A 23284-nucleotide genomic window follows, 5' to 3' on the forward strand; every position below is an offset into this window, starting at 1 on the left:
AAAACATTTTATAAACAAACAACTCAACAGCACTCAGAAAATTTTCCATCTCATCGCATATTGCTCAGCCTGGCTGTCGCACATCATGATAAGATGTTATCCCATAGGGGTGGCAGATATTATTCCATTTTATAGCACAGGTGACAGTGCAGGCAGGGGAGGCCAACCAGATCAAGACTAGACGCCCGCAGACTCAACTAAAAGAAATGCCATCAGCCTCAACAGAAAGAAAGAAAGAAAGAAAGAAAGAAAGAAAGAAAGAAAGAAAGAAAGAAAGAAAGAAAGAAAGAAAGAAAGAAAGAAAGAAAGAAAGAAAGAAAGAAAGAAAGATGATGATGATGATGAAGATAGATAGATAGATAGATAGATAGATAGATAGATAGATAGATAGATAGATAGATAGATAGATAGATAGATAGATAGATAGATAGATAGATAGATAGATATTTTTTAAAAGGTAAAGGTAGTCTCTTGTGCAAGCACCAGTCGTTTCCGACTCTGGGGTGACGTCGCATCACGACATTTTCACGGCAGACTTTTTACGGGGTAGTTTGCCATTGCCTTCCCCAGTCATCTACACTTTCCCCCCAGCAAGCTGGGTACTCATTTTACCAACCTTGGAAGGATGGAAGGCTGAGTCAACCTTGAGCCGGCTACCTCAACCCAGCTTCTGGTGGAATTGAACTCAGGTTGTGAGCAGAGAGCTTGGACTGCAGTACTGCAGCTTTACCACTCTGCGCCACGGGGCTCCCTTACAAGAGATGGACCCCCTTCTCACAGAATTATTTGAAATAACATGAGGAGGATGCATAGCTACAGGTAAGGTCATCAACTTATAGCTGGGAACTGAGAAACTCCTGGAAGTTAAACCAATCTTCTCTCCAGGGATCATTTCATAGAAAAAGAGGTGCTGGAGCTCATTAGCATGACTCATTTGCATATGCCACACACCCCTGACACCACATGTGTGCTGGTGTAAAAGTTGGGCAATGAAGAAAGGTGGCAGGAAGAAAGCTGATTCGTTTGGAATGCAGTCCTGGAGGAGAGTTCTATGGATACCTTGGCCCCCCTAAAAGACAAGTGGGTTGTAGAAGATCCTGATGCTGGGAAAGACAGAAGGCAGAAGAAGAAGGGGACAGCCAAAGATGAGATGGCTGGACAATGTTACTGATATAACTAACACAAATTTGATCAGACTTCGGAGGATGGTGGAAGACAGGAGGGCCTGGTGTGACTTTTTTTTATAGTAGGAACTCCTTTGCATATTAGGCCACACACCAAGAGCATAAAGACAGCACAATCTCCTACCATGTTAGGAAGCAAGCTATGATATGACATTGTGTCTCGTGGACTGAAAGGTAATTGTGTCCATTTCCACATTAAAACATAGAGGTTGCTCACAAATATACCTTTTACAGAATTCTCTTGAATGCCCCAGAACAAGCATCCACTTTCTCCAGAGGAACTGACCTGTGTAGTCTGAAGATGAGCTCTAATTCCAGGGGATCCCCAGGTCCGGGGCCGGATTAATAATTAGGCCAATTAGGCACTGGCCTATGGGCCCCCATACCCTTAGGGGCCCCGGGCTGGCTCCCCACTCCCCCTTAGTTTCCCCCCTGCTTGCAGCCCTCCCAGCCTGCAAGCGCAGCCAGCAACTGAGCTGGTCTTTGCCCAACTTGCCTGGTGTGGCTGCTGCTGGCATCATTACCAAGTTTGCTGTAGAGTCCACCTTTTCAAACAGCCATTTTCTCCAGGGGAGCTGATCTCTGCCAGCTGGAGATCAGTTGTAAAAGTGGGGGATCTCAAGGCCCCACCTGGAGGCTGGCAACCCTATCTGGGACCATAAAGATTAATGCAGCTCCTCCTTTGAAATTTCTGATTTTTTCAAAAAGGATACAAATCCAGTCAGTCACAGGTGACAAGAGGCTACTCATTGCCTCCTCTCTCGTGTCATCCCCCCCTGCCCCCAATATCTTCCTGAATAATGCAAGATTAATGCGTTAATACTAGAATTTCACAGGAGTGATTTCTGGGAAGTACATTTTGGATTTTTTTTAAAAAAAAATTCAAATTTTATTAATTTCTAATAATTTTTAACAATAACATCAGCGAACAAAAGTTTCAGCCACTGTATGAAAGAAAAGAAAACAAACCGAAAATTATAGTACAACAATGAAGACCAGTTCCATTCTTACATTTTGGATTTTCTCCTAGTCCCCAAGAACATATGTCTGTTTTATATTGCTTTAACTACCCAAAGAATCACGGGAGTTGCAGTTTGACCATAGTGCTGAGAATTCCTCGAGAATCCTGTCACCCCCTCAGTAAACTTTATTTTTCAGAGTACCCTGAGAAAAAGGAAATACATATTAAACCTATATATGCACTGGTTTATTCACTCCCTAATACAGACATGGTGGGCTACTAATAAGCATGGTAAGTTAGCATGGTAAGAACAACTCTTTTTATTTGGTTCAAACATGTTGATGAATGAGGGAATGGGAAGCATAGGCTTGCCAGCCTCCAGGTGGGGCCTGGAGATCTCCCGCTTTTACAACTGATCTCCAGCTGGCAGAGCCCCTGGAGAAAATGGCTGCTTTAAAGGGTGGACTCTGTGGCATTGTACCATGCTGAGGACCAGGACTCTTTTTCTAGCAGGAGCTCCTCTGCATATTAGGCCATGATCCCCTGATGTAGCCAATCCTCCAAGAGCTTAGAGGGCTCTTAGTACAAGGCCTACTGTAAGCTCCAGGAGGATTAGCTACATCAGGAGGTGTGGCCTAATATGCAGAGGCGCTCCTGCTAGAAAAAGAGCCCTGCTGAGGCCCCTCCCCTCCCCAAACCCTGCCCTCTCCCAGATCCACCCCCAAAGTCTGCAGGTATTTTCCAACACAGACCTAGCAACCCTAGGGAAGTAGCATGATATAGCTTCAGAATGATGGCTGGCCAAGGAGCAGTGGTTGACCTGTGATCACAATGCTTTGAGTTTCTTAGATTAGCTATGCCTCAAAGTCATCATTGGGCGGACCATCTACCATTTACTTTCAGCCATGTTAGAGTATATGTGAAGCTGGTGGTATTGAGTAACCAGTGACATTGGGCTAACTGGACGGAACTATACTTCCCAGCAGGGAATCCCCCAGTTTTTAAGGCTCCTCCCTACCACCAGCCAGCTGGACGGTGGGAGGAAGCCCTAGTTCAACAGCCAACATGTGCCTTTAAACCTCAGCCAGTTTAGAAGAATCTGTTTGTATTTCTGAATGTGTGTGTGCCCTTCAATCTGGCAAGAGGAAAGCTGTAGCGGGGAGCGGCCAGCAGACAGAGCTCTGTTGCTCTTTGTTCCTCTGCTTGTTTGGAGGAAAACTCCACCCCCTAGGATGTTCTTTCTTTTTCCTGAAGAAGTTGGTTGAAATACAGCAGATGGTTATATTCAGTAACATGAGTAAATTGCCCCAGTGAAATCACAAAGGTGTGTGTTTTCTAACTGTGTTTATTTTGGCTGCTTTATGACATAGAGTGTGTGTGTGTGTTCACTTTCATTTAGTGGAAGTGTAACTGCTGGGGGACAAAGGTTCTAAAAAAGCTTGCGGATGTAATTTCTGAACCTCTGGCTAGTATTTTTAAGAATTCTTGGAGAACAGGAGAGCTGCCGGAAGATTGGAGGCTGGCGAATGTAATCCCCATCTTCAAGAAGGGGGAAAAGGAGGATCCAGGTAACTACTGACCCATCAGCTTGACGTCTATCCCTGGAAAGGTTTTAGAACAAATCATCAGTCAGTCAGTCCTGGAACATTTAGAAAGAATGGATGTGATTACTAAGAGCCAGCATGGGTTCTCAAGAACAAGTCGTGTCAGACTAACCTGATCTCTTTTTTTGAGAAAGTAACTACCTTGCTGGATCAGGGGAATGCTGTAGACATTGTTTATCTTGATTTCAGAAAGGCTTTTGATAAGGTTCCACATACTATCCTTGTTGACAAGTTGGTAAAATGTGATTTGGATCCTGTTACTTTTAGGTGGATCTGCAACTGGTGAACAGATCGTACCCAAAGAGTGCTTGTGAATGGTTTATCATCTTCTTGGAGAGGAGTGACAAGTGGAGTGCCTCAAGGATCTGTCCTGGGACCTGTTTTGTTCAACATCTTTATAAATGATTTGGATGAAGGAATAGAGGAAATGCTTATTAAGTTTGCAGATGATACTAAATTGGGAGGAGTTGCAAATACAGTAGAAGACATAAACAGGATACAGGAGAACCTTGACAGGCTGGAAAACTGGGCTAAAGCCAATAAAATTAATTTTAACAGGGATAAATGTAAAGTTCTGCATTTAGGTAGGAAAACTCCAATGCATGGTTATAGGATGGGAGAGACATGTCTAAGCAGTAGAATCTGCGAAAAGGATCTAGGGGTCTTAGTGGACCATACGCTGAGCATGAGTCAACAGTGTGACGTGGTGGCTAAAAAGGCAAATGCAATTTTGGACTGTATCAACAGAAGTATAGTGTCCAGATCACATGAAGTGATGGTATCGCTTTACTCTACTCTGGTAAGACCTCACCAGGAGTATTGTGTTCAGTTTTGGGCACCACATTTCAAGAAGGATACAGAAAAGGCTGGCACACGTATTTGTATTATGGAAAAAAGAAGATGGACTTTTTTTCTCTCACCATTATATAAGAAATAATTTGCTAAATACATGGATTAAATACAAGAAATATGGAGATGAGAGAAGACCGTTATGGATAGTGCCAGCTGAAGTAATAAAAATAACGGCTGAGATAGGCGAAGAAAAGTGGTTGTCATATGATCAATTATTAAAAATACAAAGTGGCAAAATAGAACTGAAAACTGCTGAAGAGTTGAATCATAAATATGATTGGTTTCAAATGCAACAAATAAAGAGCTTGGTGGAGAATGATATTAAAACTGAAGGAATAAGGAAAGAGCAAACAGAACTGGAAAAAGTTCTGCTTGGAAACAATGATAAATTAATTTCAAAAGTATATAAATTACTTCTACAATGGTCTGCAGAAGATGAAGTAGTGAAATTGCAAATGATTAAATGGGCAATTAATGCAAATAAAGAAATACAGATGGAAACTTGGGAATATTTGTGGAAGAACTCTATGAAACTTTCAACATGTCAAAGTATTAAATAAAACTGTTTTAAGATGATGTATAGATGGTATATAACTCCTAAAAAATTGGCAAAGATGAATAATAAGATGCCAGACAGATGTTGGAAATGTAAAAAGCATGAAGGTTCTTTCTACCATATGTGGTTGACTTGTGAAATAGCTAAAATGTTTTGGCACATGATTCAGCAAGAGATTTCTAAGATCTTGGGATATGAGTTTAACAAAGTTGCAGAGACTTTTCTGTTGGGACTACAAATGGAAAAGACTACAAAAGAAGATAGAACTTTAATCTGGTACTTGCTCTCAGCCGCTAGGACATTGTATGTGCAGTTGTGGAAGCAAGAAAAAATACCAGAGAAATGGGATTGGATTATAAAAGTTATGACATGGAGTGAAATGGACAAATTAAGAAGAATATTAAGAGACTATGATTTAGAAGTTTTTAAGACGGAATGGAAAAAGTTTAGAAGATATGTAGAAAAAGAGTGGAAAATAAAAGGACATTGGACAATCTTTGATAATGATTAAGTTTAAAAAAAAGAATATAAATTTTTGTTTTTATTAGTTAAGGGTACCTTTAAATATTTGCATTTTAAGTAAATAACACCGGCGGGGGTCAAGTAACGGGGGGAGGGGTGGGTAGAAAGTAATATATGGGGTAGATAAAGGAAGTTTTTTTTAAAGATGTAAGATACAGATTTATTACCATATGTTACCAATAAAATCGTTTTAAACAAAAAGAAGGATATAGAAAAAGTGGAACGGGTCCAGAGGAGGGCGACAAAGATGGTGAGGGGTCTGGAGACCAAGTCCTATGAAAAAAGGTTGAAGGAGCTGGGCATGTTTAGTCTGGAGAGGAAACGGCTGAGAGGTGATATGATCACCATCTTCAAGTCCTTGAAGGGCTGTCATATAGAGGAGGGTGTGGAATTGTTTTCTGTGGCCCCAGAAGGTAGGACCAGAACTAATGGGTTGAAATTAAAACAGAAGAGTTTCTGTCTCAACATTAGAAAGAACTGTTAGAGTGGTTCCTCAGTAGAATAGACTCCCTCGGGAGGTGGTGGGCTCTCCTTCCTTGGAGGTTTTTAAACAGAGGCTAGCTGGCCATCTGAAAGCAATGAATATACTGTGAATTTGGGGGGGGGGGCGTATTTGTGAGTTTCCTGCATTGTGTAGGGGGTTGGACTGGATGACCCTGGAGGTCCTTTCCAACTCTATGATTCTATGAAGGAAATGAAGACTGTATTCAGGGGAACTACACTGCTGTATTTTTACTTATCTTAGGGAATGGGAATGTCTCCTGATTCAACCCCAAGTCTCCTGGCTCTACCCGCAAAGTCTCCAGATATTTGAGTTGAATGTGGCAACCCTATTCCCAGAAGATGACTTGTCTGTGTGATCCAGTGAATACAAACAGGCATGCTCAACTTTGGGAGACAGGGAGGGAGACACAAATTGAAGGCTGGAAAGACAAACTATAGAGCTTTCTCTTTCTCCACTGTGGAAAGATTGGATCACGGGGGAAAAAAATTGGTGGGGGGGGTAGTTTAGTTTATTCAATTTATATCCTGCCCTCCCCACCGAAGCAGGCTCAGGGTGGCTCACAATACACAATAACGTCACAATACAACAATTAAATTAAACATTAAATTAAAACAGTTAAAACAATTCAAACAATTTGGTGCTAATTTCCATTTAGTTACAGATGGCATTCAGTATTCTTAGACATCCGTTTAGATCTAATATCTTGGCGGTTTCAGTTAAAAGCTAGCTGAAATAATATTGTCTTGCAGGCCTTGCAGAACTGGGCAAGGTCCCACAAGGCTCTGACCTCCTCAGGCAGTTGGTTCCACCAACTGGGGGGGGGGGGCTGGTGGGGAAGGTGCAGTCAGGTGCATTGGACAGATGGGTAGAGAGGTAAACCGCCCCCAGTAGGGTTAAAATTTCTCTTTTTGCCATTAAAACTAATGTATGTTTGTAAGATATAGAGCGCAGGCCAAGTATACAGAAAACAGTACATGCATGCGCATGTGCAATCGTATGCAAATACTCTGATGACCAAACACTAAGAAGGAGCACTCCTAAGCAAGTCTACTTAGAAGCAAGTTCTATGTTATTCAGTGGAGCTTACTCCCAGGAAAATGTCCTTAGGATCGCAGCCTATCCAGTCAGCATGGAAAGAACAACTCTTTTTATTTGGTTCAGACACATTGATGAATGAGGGACAGGGAAGCAGCAGAGTGTTGGACTAGGATCACAGAGACCCAGGTTCGAGTCCCCACTTTGCCATGGAAGATTGCTGGGTGACCCTGGGCCAGTCACACACTCGCAGCCTATCTGACTATAATATAGTGGGTTCAAAGTATCAAGGAGACGTTGCATCAGTGATAACAGCTCTTTATTAGAGGCAGCATGTTAGATGGTTGCACTAATAAGACTGGAGAACAGGCCTATGGGCCAAACCTATATACAACTCCAGGTTCCCGCGCAGGCATGTCATTGGTTTATTCAAACAGGCAGGGGGCCTGTGATTGGGGTAAGGCAACTGGTATTTGGATCCTACTGCACATTGTTCCCCAGTCCCCAAACTCTGCTCTTCTGGCTCCAATGAGCCTGGCAGGAATCATATAGTACAAACCATATACATAACATCTCTCCCCCATAAGTTCGCAAGCCTATTGCACATACTCTTGTAGGTACATAGGCTTGCGGTGCTCGCGTGTCAACCATCTGAGGGTTGGAACTGCCTGTGGGGCGTTTGTGACTTCAGATGCTGCGAGCTGGTGGGCTGGTGACATTGGTGCCTCAGCTGGAGGTTCAGGTTCTCCCAGAACCCCGGTTTTGCCCGGATGTTCCGGTTCTCCCTGCGGCTCCGGTGGTGGTTGAGCCTCGGCAGTGGGGGTTCCAGCTTCCGTTGTCTCCGACTCTGGAATGTTGGCCAGCGGGTCATCTGGGCCAAAGGAGGCCAAACTAAAAGCGACAAGGGAGCGGGCCTTCTCAGTTACAGCACCCCACTGGTGGAATCAGCTACCAGAAGAGGTGCGGGCCCTACGGAGCCTTAATCAGTTTCGTCGGGCCTGCAAGACCATCCTCTTCCAGCTGGCCTTTTAAGGTGGAACCATTGTATCATCGCCATGAAATACTATGTTTATATGTATATAATATAATATAATATAATATAATATAATATAATATAATATAATATAATATAATATAATATAATAGGGGAGGGACGGTGGCTCAGTGGTAGAGCATCTGCTTGGGAAGCAGAAGGTCCCAGGTTCAATCCCTGGCATCTCCAACTAAAAAGGGTCCGGGCAAATAGGTGTGAAAAACCTCAGCTTGAAACCCTGGAGAGCCGCCACCAGTCTGAGAAGACAATACTGACTTTGATGGACCAAGGGTCTGATTCAGTATAAGGCAACTTCATATGTTCATATACCAAGACTGTAGCACCATATCATACTGTGGTTTTAAATTATTAGTTTAAATGTTGTTTTAAATGTAATTGTACTTTTAAATACTATGAATTTTATTGTTGTATTACTGTAATGATGTATTTATGTTATGTAAGCTGCCCTGAGCCTGCTTCGGTGGGGAGGGCAGGATATAAATTAAAAATTATTATTATTATTATCTGGGCTCATCTCCCTGCCCTCCAGTGCCTCATATGATCACAAATGATCCACATGCTGCCTCACTGTGAAGCCCCTGTCTGAGGTGACGTCATACATTACTGCCCCCAGCACCCTGGAGACTCAGGCTGGAACCCATGTTGGGCCCCCAAAAAAAGTTTTTTAGCAAACACCAGGTCTCCTGTGTCGAAGCCTCGGAGTGCCTGGACCATCTTGGATATCTTTTGTAGGTTTGGGGTTTGGTCCAGGTGCATACGGTCAAGTAAAGTGTTAAACCTCCTTCCCATGAGCAGTTCCGCTGGGCTTCAGCCGGTAACCATGCTAAGAGTTGGGCAAGTAGGCATTCAGATAGACTGGCTTCCCAGTCACCCTGGATGACGCAGCAGAGCGATTCCTTGATTGCCCATACCATCAATTCTGCCTGGCCGTTTGTGGCTGGATGGAAGGGGACCAACCTTATGTGTTTTATTAAATTGCGGCCGCAAAAGTCTTGAAACTCAGCCAAAGTGAATGCCATCCCATTGTCCAAGACAAGGATGTCAGGCAAACCGTGTGTGGCGAAAACCCTTTGGAGTACCCCTAGCGCAGCCTGGGTTGAAATGGATGCTACCGGGATTACCTCTAACCACTTGGAGTGAGTGTCTACGATTAAGAAGAATATCTGCCCCTGGAAAGGCCCTGCAAAATCTAGGTGCAGGCAGGACCAAGGGTTTCATGTGTGTTCCCACTGTTGGGCTGGGGCTCTCGGTGGGGCTGGACAGGTTTCCTGACATGGCTGACAACGAGCTACCCAGGACTCAATGGCTTCGTCTATCCCCAGCCACCAGACGTAACTGTGGGCCAGTGCCTTTCATGCTTCATGCTTCATATTCCAGGATGGATCTCGTGCAGTGCATTGAGGACTCATTGCCTGAGTACCAGGGGTACCACCACCCTGTTTCCCCACAACAGACACCCCTTGTATACAGATAATTTGTCCCGGCAGGATACAAGTGCAGAAAATTCCGTTCCCACCCGGCTTGTAGGCCATCCCCTCCACACTCAGTCCAGAACCCGTGAGAGGGTCCTGTCTTTCCTGGAGCAGCGGTCCGGAAGCGATTCCAACGACATGATCTGGTATGCTGGAGCAAGATCAGGGTGCATGGAAGGCAGCAGCAGCTGGCTCAATGCATCTGCGTGGCCCATCGCCTTCCCTGGTCAGTATTGGAGGTCATATTGGTATCCCGCAAGGAATATGGACCACCATAAAACCCGCGGGGAGAGCATTTGCAGCATTTGGTGGTCAGGGCAAATAGACTGAAAAGCTGCTTGTGGTCTGTGTAGATGGTGATGGGCCAGTCGTACAAACAATTGTGAAATTTTTTAACCCCTGCCACAATAGCCAGGCTCTCCTTGTCAATCTGCACATAATTGCGCTCCGGTTTTTGCAGCATCCGGGAATAGTATGCTACCGGGACCTTGCAGCCATCTGGAAGCACATGTGCCAAGACCACCCCCACCCCATATGGCAACATGTCACAGGCCAAGATGACGGGCAGCCACTCGTTGAAGTGTGCCAACAAGCTATTTGAAGTTAAAATGCCTTTTACTGCCTGAAAGGCAGCAGCTTGCTGGCGCCCCCAAACCCACAGGGCCCTTTTGTCCAAAAGGCAGTGCAGAATTTGCACTACCACTGCCTTATGGGAAAGGAAGGTGTGGTAAACATTGAGGAGTCCCAGAAATGACTGTAGCTCCACCTTGTTCTCGGGGGCCAGCGCATCACATAGCGCCCTGATTTTGTCCTGTGCTGGGTGAATTCCCACCGCATCCACCATGTACCCCAAGAAGTCAATGGTGGAAACCCCCAATTCACATTTTTCCCTTTTTACTTTCAACCCCACCCCCATCAAAACGCTGCAATACGGCCCAGAGGCGGGATGCAAACTCTTCTTCTGTGGCTGCGGCGATCAGCACATCATCAAAGAATGGCAGGACCCCGGGAATCCCTTTAAGGAGAGAGTCCATTAAGTTCTGAAAGATTCCTGGAGCCACGCTGACACCAAACTGCAGCCGTTTGACCCGAAAAGCCCCCCTGTGTGTGACAATTGTCTGTGCCTCTGCGGTGACAGCGTCCACCGGAAGCTGCTGGTGGACTTGAGCCAGATCCAGCTTCCTAAAAATCTTAGCCCCCACTAGGGAGGTCAGCACGTGACTGACCACTGGAACCAGATAAGCGTGGCCTCACAGCGCCTTGTTAATTATGCATTTGTAGTCTGCACAAATGCGCACACTGCCATTGGGCTTTACTGGGGTGACTACAGGGGTTTCTCATTTGGCATTTGCCACTGACTCCAGGACCTCTTGGGTCACGAGGCGGTCTAACTCCTCCTTGATCTTAGGTCTCAGAGCTAGGGGCATGTGCCAGGCCTTCAGCCTTATGGGCTGCACATTCATGTTTCATTGTAAGGTCACGGGGGGGGGGGGTCTGGTGTACGTTCCCAAGGTGCTATCGAAAATGGTGGGAAATTCTTCACACACCATCTGGAAGTCCTTCCAGGCGGGGGCTTGATGTATACCCATAACCCAGATTCCCAAGGCCGCGAACTAGGACCACCCTAGTAGGCTACACATATCCCCCTCCACTACAATCTTGCCTGAGAACTGGCCGTATCTTACATGGACCTTTCCCACCCCCAAGATGGTGACCTCCCTTTTCTAGAAGTCGCAAACTATGAATGGGGATGGGTGTAACTGGGATTCTCTCCCTGGGCACATTTCCCTGAAGGTTCAGGCTGAGATGAACACCCGGCCCACCCTGGAGTCTACCTCTATTTTGCAGGGTCTGCCCTCTATTAGCATGGTCACTTTGTATTTGTCAGGGGAAGGCATGGAAAGCTGGCATACCTGATCCCCTGCCATGGTGAGTGTCTGGATGTCTTCCATGAGTGCGATCTCATGGCAGCGGCCATCTTTCTGTAGTGCGTTGCCCCCGTGGCACTGCGACTTCGACCAACAGACTCGTGCTAGATGTCTGGTGCTCCCACACGTGTGGCAGACAGCATTCCGAAACTTGCAGGACCGACGCTCGTGGGCTTCCCCATAGCTGGCGCATCCTCCCTTCTGAGCAGACTTGGCTACATGTGGCTGTTGGCGCTTCATGGCCTGGTGTGTCTTTAGAGCATCTTCCTCACCAGAGTCTTCTGAGTTGGACCCACTGGCGACCTGGTATGCTCTTGTTGTGCGCCACTCTTTATGCAGTTTTTCATAAGCGGTCGCCTCGCTCAGGGCATCCACCAGTATGAGGGTCTTGGGCCTCATCAGCTTCGCCTGTAGCTTCTCGTCTCTGAGGCCAGTCACAAAACGATCCAGAAGAGGTTCGTCGAGGCTAACGAAGGTGCACTCCCGTGCGAGGCGGCGCATCTCTGACAGGAATGTGGTGACGGGCTCGCCAGCCTTTTGGTCCCGCTTGTGGAAGTCCAGATTTTGGGACATCCACATTGGCCGATGGGAGAAGTGCTCTGTCAGCTTCTCCATGATGACCTGGTAGGTGGCTACGTTGTTGTTCAATGACACTGGCGATATTAGGTTCTCCTCTAGCTCCAGCGTGTCCTCCCCACAGAGGCTGAGCAGCAGCTGTTGCTTCTTCAGCTAATTTGTGATGTCATGGTAGAGGAGGTAAAACTTTAGTCTCTTCTCCCATTGCTCCCACTGCTCCGGGTGAGCAGGATTGAACTCCGAAATGTGCCCATGCGGGCTGGGCACCATGGCATGGTTGGAGCTGGGCCTAGGAGGTGCAGTTGCTGGCATGGAGATACCGGAGGAGCTGGATGCTTGGTCTTCACTCATCTCCGTTCCTGGCGTAGCAACCCTTCAGCGATGGCGGTGTGATGCGCGGAGCTGGAACAACTGCTGTGAGGTGTGGTGCTGTGCCGGTTGCTGGGGTACCTACCAGGATCCGATCCTCGTAGCCACTATAATGTGGTGGGTTCAAAGCATAGAGGAGACATTGCGTCAGTGATAACAGCTCTTTATTAGAGGGAGAATGTTAGATGGTTGCACTAACAAGACTGGAGAATGGGCCTACAGGCCAAACCTATATACAATTCCATGTTCCTGTGCAAGCATGCCATTGGTTTATTCAAACAGGCATGGGGCCTGTGATTGGTGTAGGGCAGCTGGTATTTGGATCCTACTGCCCATTTTTCCCCAGTCCCCAAGCTCTGCTCTTCTGGCTCCAATAAGCCTGGCAGGAATCATATATTACAAACCATATACTGTACATAACACTGACCATGCAGGGATAAAATGGAGAGGGGAAGGATGTTATAAGCCGCTTTGGGTTCCCACTGCAGAGAAAGAGGGGGAGTATAAATGAAGTAAATAAATAACTGTATCAATAAATAAATGGATAAGGGATCGTGCACACAACAAGTCATTTGTGGTATAATTCCGTGATGTAATTTGGGCTCTTTAAAAAAGAGGATTTCATCATGTTGTTCAGGGGTGCTGCTCATGATTTGAGAAGGATCTGTGATCTAAACAGCAGGGATATTGAGCATCCACCGTGTAGATACACCCTAAGTTGTTTCTGCGATAGTTGTATTAGATCCAGTGTCATATATTGCATTGGTCATACTAAGAAAGAGGCAATAAGCGCTCAGTCGTAAGGCGTGAATAGGTTTTCTGGCATATCTGAAAATCCAATGCAAGTTTAATTTGCTGTTTATATACATGCTTGGGTGATCCTGTGACCATCCTCATGGATTCTGCTTCATTTTTTAGATAAAAGTATTTCAATAAAAAATAAGTAAACAGTACCTCAGAGGCTCAGAAGTCTGCTTCCTTCTCTTGCTGCTTTCTGCATCACAGCTTGCTTCGGCAAGATTTCTCAGTTGCACAGAAGCTACAGAGCAAAGCCTCCATTTTCCCCATTGGCTGAGGCTCCTCTCCTGGGGTGGAAGTGAGGGGGAGGGAAAGCTTGCTTTGGTACTGACTACAATCTTGCAAGAGTGCTACTTTAAGCAAGTTTTATTTCAGTTTTTTTTCAAAAAAAAATAAAAATAAAAATCTTTGTGTTTGTGTCCTCTATAAAGTTTATGACCGATTCCGCACTACGCGTATCCCAATTTCGCACTTGTCAGCATATCCCACTTGCTGCAGAATAGTGGCACACCAATTTGCCGCTCCAGGGCAACTTGTGCGAAAATGGAGCGAAGTCCCAGTAGCAAAAGGGCTCTCCACCCCAGAACAAGCGTAGTGCGAAATCGGTCTATATCTCTGCTACCTCACATTATATTTTATGACACACATGGCCCAGCCCGACAAGGTCTCTTTTATGTCAGATCGGCCCTCATAAGCAAGAGTTTGACACCTCCGTTTACATTTAAATTTGGGGAGCAGGAGTTGTTTATTTGTATTTTTAAAAGCTGCTATTCAGAGTTTCTAAGCCGAACCAAGACGTTTAATTAGTTAGCACATTTCTAGACAGTTTTCCATCATTAAAAAAAAAAAAAATTCAAAGTATTTATAGATAGCTTGAAAACCATCCATCCAAACAATCACAAATATAGCCACAATAGGGTTGCCAAGTCCAATTTAAGAAATATCTGGGGACTTTGGGGGTGGAGCCAGGAGTCTTTGAGGGTGGAGCCAGGAGACATTGGGGGCGGAGCCGAGAGCAAGGGTGTGACAAGCATAATTGAACTTCAAGGGAGTTCTGGCCATCACATTTAAAGGGACTGCATGCCTTTTAAATGCCTTCCTTCCATAGGAAATAATGAAGGATAGGGGCACCTTTTTTGGGGGCTCATAGAATTGGACCCCCTGGTCCAATCTTTTTGAAACTTGGGAGGTATTTTGGGGAGAGGCACTAGATGCTATACTGAAAATTTGGTGCCTCTATCTCAAAAAACAGCCCCCACAAAGCCCCCGATACCCGCGGATCAATTCCCCATCATTCCCTATGGGAATCGTTCATGGAGGTGAATGATGGCTCTGGGGGCGGGGCTTCCCCCACCGGCCAGCTGGCTGGGGGAGGGGGTGTAAAGTACCAGACTTGGAGATGAGCGTAGGGCAACATAGTTTATTCCATGGTACAATACAAGATGGAAGAGAGCGAGCACGCGGGCCGGGTCCCGCATATATACAGTTGCCGGACTATTCTTCCTGCTGGCCGGTCCAATGCAGACCAGCCGTATTTCCCGCCACAAGCTGTGATTGGCGGATAGTCGCGTCCAGCGCGGAGGCACCTGGATGTTTCTCAGTTACCTCCGCGGCTGGGGTGGACTGATGTTATTTCGCTGTTATGGCCTTTATGAACTGGTTGCGTTCTGCGAACGCCATACACTACACTCCTCCCCCCTTAGTTAGTGACATAGTCCTGGAGGTAGGCGGGAGGTCGACGCTCCCGTGTTGAACGCCTTGGAGTTGCTTGTGGTGCCGGGGCTACTTCCGCATCCGGGGTTTCCCCGGGGGCTTGAGCGTTGGTGGGCTGTGGGTCTGGGTCCGAGGGTTGGTCCGCCTCTGCCGGTGGGTGTGGCCTTGGTGCCGGTGCAGGTGTCGTTGGATGCCCCTCGGACCCTGCCCCCTCCCTCGTTTCCGTGGGTACCTCTGGGAGAGTCCGGCGGCGCAACTGGTCGATGTGCCGGTGTAGGATCTGGCCCCCCTCGGTGGATACCTCGTAGTGGCGGGAACCCACGACCCGTAGTACCCGCCCGGCTACCCACTCTGGGCCTGAAGCGTAGTTGCGGGCGAACACTGGGTCCCCCGCGAAGAACCCCCTAGCCGCGTCTCTGACCTCCGGGGACCCTCGCACGTCGGAGGCTCTGTCGGGGTGTAGCCGGTCTAGCCTTGTGGTGAGCTTGCGTCCCATGAGGAGCTCGGCTGGGCTGATCCCGGTGACTGGGTTTGGAATGACCCGGTTGTCGAAGAGGAACGCGGCTAGCCGGTGGTCCCAATCGCCTTGCACTATTCTGCCCAGGGCCTCTTTTGTTGTCCGGACCATCTGCTCGGCCTGGCCGTTGGTGGCCGGGTGGAAGGGGGCTGACCGGATGTGTCTAATGAGGTACCTCTGGAGGAACGCCTGGAATTCCCCCGATGTGAACGCTGCCCCGTTGTCCGAGACTATGGTGTCCGGGATACCGTGGGTGCACAGGACCCTGCGTAATGCTCTAATGGCTGCTGCTGACGAGGTAGACCCTACGGGGATGACCTCTGACCATTTTGTGTAGGCATCTACAATGATTAGGAAGATCTGTCCCTGGAACGGCCCGGCAAAGTCAATGTGGAGCCGGGACCATGGTTTCCTTGTGGTCTCCCACCGTGTAGCTGGGGCGCTGGGTGGGTCCGGCCGCGACTCCTGGCATGTGCTGCATCTCCGGACCCAGTTCTCTATCTCCCCGTCCATCCCCGGCCACCATACGTAGCTCCTGGCCAGGGCCTTCATTCTCACTATGCCTGGGTGTGTCTCGTGAAGTGATTCCAAGACCCGTTTCTGTAGAGGGGGGGGGACCACTACCCTGCTCCCCCATAGTAGGCACCCTTTGTGGGCTGCAAGTTCCTCCCTTCGCATTTTGAAGGGTTTGAACTCTTCCCCCATGTCCCCCTCTGGCCACCCCCTCACCACCCAGTCGAGCACCCGTGCTAGGGTTTTGTTTTTTCCGGTGGCTTTGGCCACCTCCGCCGCGTGGAGGGGCTGATCCGGGAGTGACTCGATCGACATGACCTGGTGTGCTGGGGCTGGATCGGGGCCCGTGTCTGGGAGTGGCAACCGGCTGAGTGCGTCCGCGTGACCCATTGCCTTGCCCGCCCTGTGTACCAGAGCGTAGGTGTACGAGTTGAGGAATTGGTTCCACCTCAACACCCTCTGGGACAGGATTTGGGGAGTTTGGCGGTCTGGGGCCAACAGACCCAAAAGCGGCTTATGGTCCGTCGCTATTGTGAACCGGCGCCCATACAAATAATCGTTGAATTTATGGACCCCCGCTACTATGGCCAGGGCCTCCTTGTCGATTTGTGCATAGTTCCGTTCCGCCGAAGTCAGGGTGCGTGAGTAGTATGCGACCGGAACCTCCCGGCCATCCGGTAACTGGTGCCCCAGGACAGCGCCCACCCCGTACGGCGACGCATCGCATGCCAGGATGACCGGAAGGCGCTCGTCGAAGTGGTGCAGCACCGCGTTGGAGACCAGAACGTCCTTAACTGCCTGGAAGGCGGCGGCTTGCTTCTTCCCCCACACCCATGGAGCTTTTTTGTCCAGTAATCGGTGTAGGGGTTCGGCAAGGGCCGCCTTGTGGGGTATGAACGTGTGGTAGAAATTGAGGACCCCCAAGAAGCTCTGTAGCTCCGCTTTACACGTGGGGGCTGGGGCTTGAACAATGGCCCTGGTCTTTTCCTCGGTTGGGTGGATTCCCTCTGCGTCCACTGCGAAGCCCAGGAACTCCACCCGTGGCACCCCCAGCATGCACTTCTCCCTTTTAACTTTTAGTCCAGAGGCTTGAAAACGGCGGAGCACCTCCCGGAGGCGGTTGCGGAATTCCTCAGGGTCTGGGGCGGCGATTAAAACATCGTCGAAAAATGGCTGGACTCCGGGGATCCCTTTAAGGAGAGCATCCATTATACTCTGGAAGATCCCCGGAGCCACGCTGACCCCAAACTGTAACCTGTTCACCCTGAACGCCCCCCTGTGGGTAACTATCGTCTGTGCCTCAGCCGTTTTGGCGTCCACCGGGAGCTGCTGATAGGCTTGTGCCAGGTCCAGCTTCCCGAAAATCTTTGACCCCGCCAGGGCTGCCAGGACGTGGCTGACTACTGGCACCGGGTATGGGTTGTCTTGGAGCGCTTTGTTAATTGTGCACTTGTAATCTGCACATATCCGCACGTCCCCATTTGGTTTGACCGGAGTCACTATGGGGGTCTCCCACATGGCGTAATCGACCGGCTCCAGGACCCCTTGGGCTACTAGGCGGTCCAACTCTGCCTCGATCTTGGGCTTCAAGGCGAAGGGGACCCTCCTTGCCTTGAGCCAGATCGGTCTGACCGTCGGGTCGAGCGGTAGGGAGATGGCCGGGCCCTTGTAACTACCCAGCGACCCATAAAATACGTCGGGGAACTCTCCGCACACCTCCCCGAACCCTCCTGCTGTGGCCGTGCGCGCCACCTCTATTCGGATTCCCAAGGGGCCAAACCATGCAAGACCCAACAGGGTGGTAAGTGGCCGCTTGACCACCAGGATGTCTAGGGGGCCTCTGAAGGACCCCCGCTCCACCTGCACCCGTGCCCACCCCGCTATTTGGACCGGGCTTTGCTGGAAGTCCCGCAATATGAAATTTGCCGGTCGCAGCTGCAGCCCCTGGCCGGGGCGTAGCCTTCTCAGGGTCTCCTCCGCGATTATGGAGATGGAGGAGCCTGAGTCCACTTCCATGATGCAGGGGGCCCCGTCTATGAGGACCGCCATCGTTATCTTGTTGGGGGTGGTCAGGGGCAAACTCAGTACCTGAAGTGAGGTGGAGGCTGTTGAGTGGGACTCTGTGGCCTCGTGGTGTGCGGTCGGTCGCGGTCGGTTGGGCTTGGCTCGGCAAGCTCGTGCGATGTGGCCAGTCTTCCCGCAGCTCCTGCAGTCCCAGGTCCGGTACTGGCAGTCCCGCCGATCGTGGGGGTCGCCGCAGCTGGCGCATTTGGCCCTTTCGTTAGTGCGCTGGTTCGGCCGTTCGCTGGCTCGGGGGCGCTGTGGAGCTCGGGCGGCTGGTCCTGCAGCGCGTCTGGAAGGCTTCCCCCTCGTCCTGGTGCTCGGGGTCCAACTCCTCGTGGTGGGCGGTCTCGGTCTTGACCCGGGGAAACGTCCGGGCGGCCCTCTTGCACGCTACCGCCTCGCTGAAGGCGCCCTGGAGGGTGAGCTCTTCTTTGGCGAAGAGCTTCTGCTGGAGCCTTTTGTCGCGGAGGCCCCACGTGAATCGGTCGGCCAGGGTTTCCTCCAACTGGGGGAAGTTGCAGTTCCCGGCGAGTTTGCGGAGGGCCGCCAAGTAGTCCGCGGCTGACTCTCCTGCGGTCTGGTCCCTTTTGTGGAACAGGAATCTGCGAGCCACCCGTGAGGGCTGCGGCAAGAAATGGCCCGTGAGGAGCCTGATGATCTCCTCGTAGGATTTCTCCGCTAGGCGGGCGGGAGCCGAGAGACCCTTGGCGATCTCGAACGTGGCTGGCCCGCAGACGCTCAGGAGAACATCCCTCTTTGATCCGGCGTCGGTGATCTTGTTGGCCCGGAGGTAGAACTCGACCCGTTCCGAGTAGGACTCCCAGCCCTCTGGATTTGCAGGGTCGAAGGGCTCGATGTAACCGGTGATTCCGCTCTGGTTGGCCATGGTGGCGGCGGCGGTCGTGGCCGGTCGTTCGTTGCCCAAGATCTCCGTCGTAGCCGATGAGGCTAGGATCCCATCCTCGTCGCCACTGTAAAGTACCAGACTTGGAGACGAGCGTAGGGCAACATAGTTTATTCCATGGTACAATACGCGGGCCGGGTCCCGCATATATACAGTTGCCGGACTATTCTTCCTGCTGGCCGGTCCAATGCAGACCAGCCGTATTTCCCGCCACAAGCTGTGATTGGCGGATAGTCGCGTCCAGCGCGGAGGCACCTGGATGTTTCTCAGTTACCTCCGCGGCTGGGGTGGACTGATGTTATTTCGCTGTTGTGGCCTTTATGAACTGGTTGCGTTCTGCGAACGCCATACACTACAGGGGGGAAGCCTGTAAAACCGGGGGATCCCCCTCTGGGACCTGGGGATTGGGAAGCCTAAGCCACAATCACAAATCTTGTTGAGCATCGGTTCCCTTCCTTCAATTTTATGCTCAAAGGAAAAGCCTCAGAAACATCTATTCCAGTCACCTGTTCTTTCTTTGCTTTGCTTTAATGGAATCTTTACAATGCTAAAAGTGCAATTGATTTTATGTTACTTATCAAATGGTGGATACGCTTTGTTCTGCTATTAAGCAACATCGACCTTCCTCTAATTCAACAGTTGATCAGAGTTTATTGTTAACGTTTTTAGAAACTATTCCAATGTTAGTTATCTAATTTTAGACAGTTTTGTTGTTCATTTATATGTTATGCAATTTATTGAAAATGGAAAATTAAGTTTAAAAAACAAACAAACAAATATATCCAATCATGTTAAATGAGCCTTGTAGAGTTGCCACATCTATGTTGAAAAATACTTGGAGAATTTGGGGGTGGAGCTGGGAGAGGGTGGGGTTTGGGGAGGGGAGGGGAGGGGCCTCAGCAGGGGACAATGCTATAAAGTTCACCCTTCAAAGCAGCCATTTTCTCCAGGGGAACTGATCTCTGCCAGCTGGAGATCAGTTGTAAAAGCGGGAGAGCTCCAGGCCCCACCTGGAGACCGGGAACTAGTACTTTCATGGTTTCCAAATGAATAATTAAAAGCCTTTATATTTATCTATCTGGCATGAGGAATGCCAGCCTCCAGGTGGGGCCTGGGGATCCTCTGGAATTACAGCTGATCCCCAGACTACAGAGATCAGTTTCCCTGGAGAAAATAGATGCTTTGGAAGGTGGACTGTGTGGCATTATAGCACACCGAGGTCTTGCCCCTCACCAAACCTCATCCTCCCCAGGATCCACCCCCAGTTCTCCAGGAATTTCCCAACTCAGAGCTGGCAACCCTATTGCATGTATTAGTACCTCCAGGGGTCGTTTTGTAGGGGAAAAGGTGGTGGAGCTCAGCCTGGGATTGTTATGCAGCTTCACCTACTATTCAATGGACAAGGTGGGAAGGAGGAGGTGGAACTGTCAGAAAGGTTCAGGAGCTGCCCTCCTGTGAGCTTCCGCTGAATCTGAGGCCTGAGTACCTCACCATAAGAGTGTATGTGCCATAGGGTTGCCTGGTGCCTCTTGGCAAGGTCATTTGGGGGAGGGGAGCTTTCCAGCAAGGAAACTTGACCCAGGCGGCATTGCTGGCAAGGCAGCGATGTCACTTCTAGAGTGCACCAGAAGTGATAGCATACCAGCGGTGATGCTGGAGGTGGCTTCATGAGGCTTTGTGAGGCTCCAGAAAGATTCCAAGATTCATGAAAGCCTGCTGGCAATTCCCCTGCACTTTCCCTAAAAGGAAGCCACCAGGACTTTTTTTGAGCAGGAATGCAGTTCTGGCCAGCTTGACATCAGGGGGTGTGGCCTAATATGCAAAATGAGTTCCTGCTGGGATTTTTCTACCCAAAAAAAGCTCTGGATGCCACCAAATAGCTGGCTTGTTCCCTCCTGCCTACAGTTCTTAAAACCAGGGCTCTTTTTTGTAGAAGGAAGAGATGATGATGAAGAAGAAGAAGATTAATCACCCTATCCTGGCTCACACCAGGCTATGGGTGATGCACAAAATATATCATAAAAACAATACATAAGTTTAAAAACAACACAGCATATTAAAATTAGAGCTTCTCGGGGGGGTGGGGGTGGAATCCCAGATGGCATCCTATGAGTTATTTTGTGCACATTCTGGACTACCAGGGCATCATAGTGGTTATTGGGGGGGAGGGGGAAGAAAAATGTACAAAAAATCTTGGGAAATAGCAGTAAAGGAGAAAAAGGTGCCGGCTGGTGTGTAATGTACTGAGTGACGAGACGTGTTGAAGGCAACATGCTTTATTAGTGAGTACCTCACAAAGCAAGGCAACGCGGGCCGGGTCCCAATTATATACATACCCGGGAACAACCCTCAGGTCCAATCCTGGCCAGTTAAACTTCCCACCACAGATCTTGATTGGCGGAGTGTATTTGCAGAGCTAGATCCAGGGACCAGTGGACTTCCATTGGTCACCTCCGTAGCGTCCGCTGTGTTGTAATTTCGGGACTGACATGCAAGACACAGCACTCCTCCCCCCCTAGTTCAAGACACGAAGTCTGCGTTCCCAGTTTGACCTCCTCGGGGTTATTTGAGGAGTTGGAGCGGCCACCGTGGCTGGCAGGGTGGCTGGTTCCTCGTGGTGGGGTGATGCTGGAAAAGGGCTGTCCGTCGCCTGTTGCTGTTCCAAAATCTCCTCTCTGTGGGGGTGCTCCCTCTGCTGTGGTGCTCTTCCGCCCACATAGTCGGTGTGGCCGGCATAGGCTGGGCAGTTTCCGGGGGTGTTGCTGTTAGTACTCCCCCGCTTCCCACTCCCCCTATCACTGTCGGTTCTTCTGGCAATGTGTGATGGCGCAGCTGGTCAATATGCCTCCTTAGGATCTGGCCCCCCTCCAACAAGACCTCGTAGGAGCGGGACCCGGTGACTCGCAGCACCCGGGCGGCTAACCACTCCAGCCCGCTTGCAAAGTTCTTTGCGTATACTGTATCCCCTGGAAAAAAATCCCCTAGCGGCTTCCCTGGTTTCAGGGGAACTGCGGAGGTCTGTAGCCCGGTCTGGATGCAACCTGTCTAGCCTCATGATCAACTTCCTCCTCATTAGTAACTCAGCAGGGCTTAACCCAGTGATGGGGTTGGGGGTGATTCTGTTATCAAATAGGAAGGCTGCCAGGTGGTGTTGTAATTTGGGGACTGACATGCAAGACACAGCATGGTGCTAAACTGTTGCTGTCCTTGACCAATGGTCTGGTGGGGTGTCTCTGCCTTAGGGCCCTGCAGAATTGCAAAAGGTCCTGCAGGATGTCATTTGACAGAGTTCCATAAGGTTGGGGCCAGGACCAAAAAGGCCATGACCCTGGTCGAGGATCACCCTGGCAATCCAAGACAACAGAACCCATGTCCCACGTTCCTTGGAAAGGTCTGTTCCAAATATAATAGGATCTCAAATTCTGGAGAGATCTACAATGCACAAATTTCCTTTGACATATTCCCATTGTAGAATTATTTAGGAGTTACTTTCAAGGTTCAGGCGGTAATTCAACAGACATCACGGTAGGGTGGTGAGTGTGCCTCCCCTGTTCGAATGTCCCTCTGTACTGAAAATTCCCTGCTTGTAGAAAATGACAGGGGAAGTTCTCGCTTTCTTCCTGACATGCTTGCTTTCTTTATGGGAGGGATGATTTTGTCCGAGGAGCATCCAGTCATGGAGTCTGTGTACACCATCTGAACTGAAGCAGCCCAGAGCCGGATTTACCACCTCAGTCAGAACCAGGTTTATGGGAAAGGTGAAAGAAAGAGGCTTCCAAAGTTCAAAGGTCATGCCCCCTTGCCCCTGGGATCCCCTGCGCACACATGTTTGGCTTTCATGGCATGTAAGGAAATCTTTTCAAGCCTTTGGTTGCAACGACGACTGCTAGGCATATGTCCTAACATTTCCAGACCTCCTGACTATTGTATATTTTGCAACAGAACAAAGAGAGAGCTCTGATGTAGCCACAGCTGGCTCTGCCTGCACGAGATGGTTTGCAGGCCTTTGTTGCCCTCTAAAATGAAACAGCCATTTAAAAAAAAAATTAAAAAAATAGGCTAATATATTTCCCACTCTTTCCTCCCTTCTTTCTTTCTGTTCTTTTTTTTTCTTTTAACTGCTTTGCTGTACAGGCAAAACAGGTGCTGAAACATGA

The sequence above is a fragment of the Heteronotia binoei genome, chromosome 4 (genome assembly GCF_032191835.1).
Source record: "Heteronotia binoei isolate CCM8104 ecotype False Entrance Well chromosome 4, APGP_CSIRO_Hbin_v1, whole genome shotgun sequence".
NCBI classification, from domain to species: Eukaryota; Metazoa; Chordata; class Lepidosauria; order Squamata; family Gekkonidae; genus Heteronotia; species Heteronotia binoei.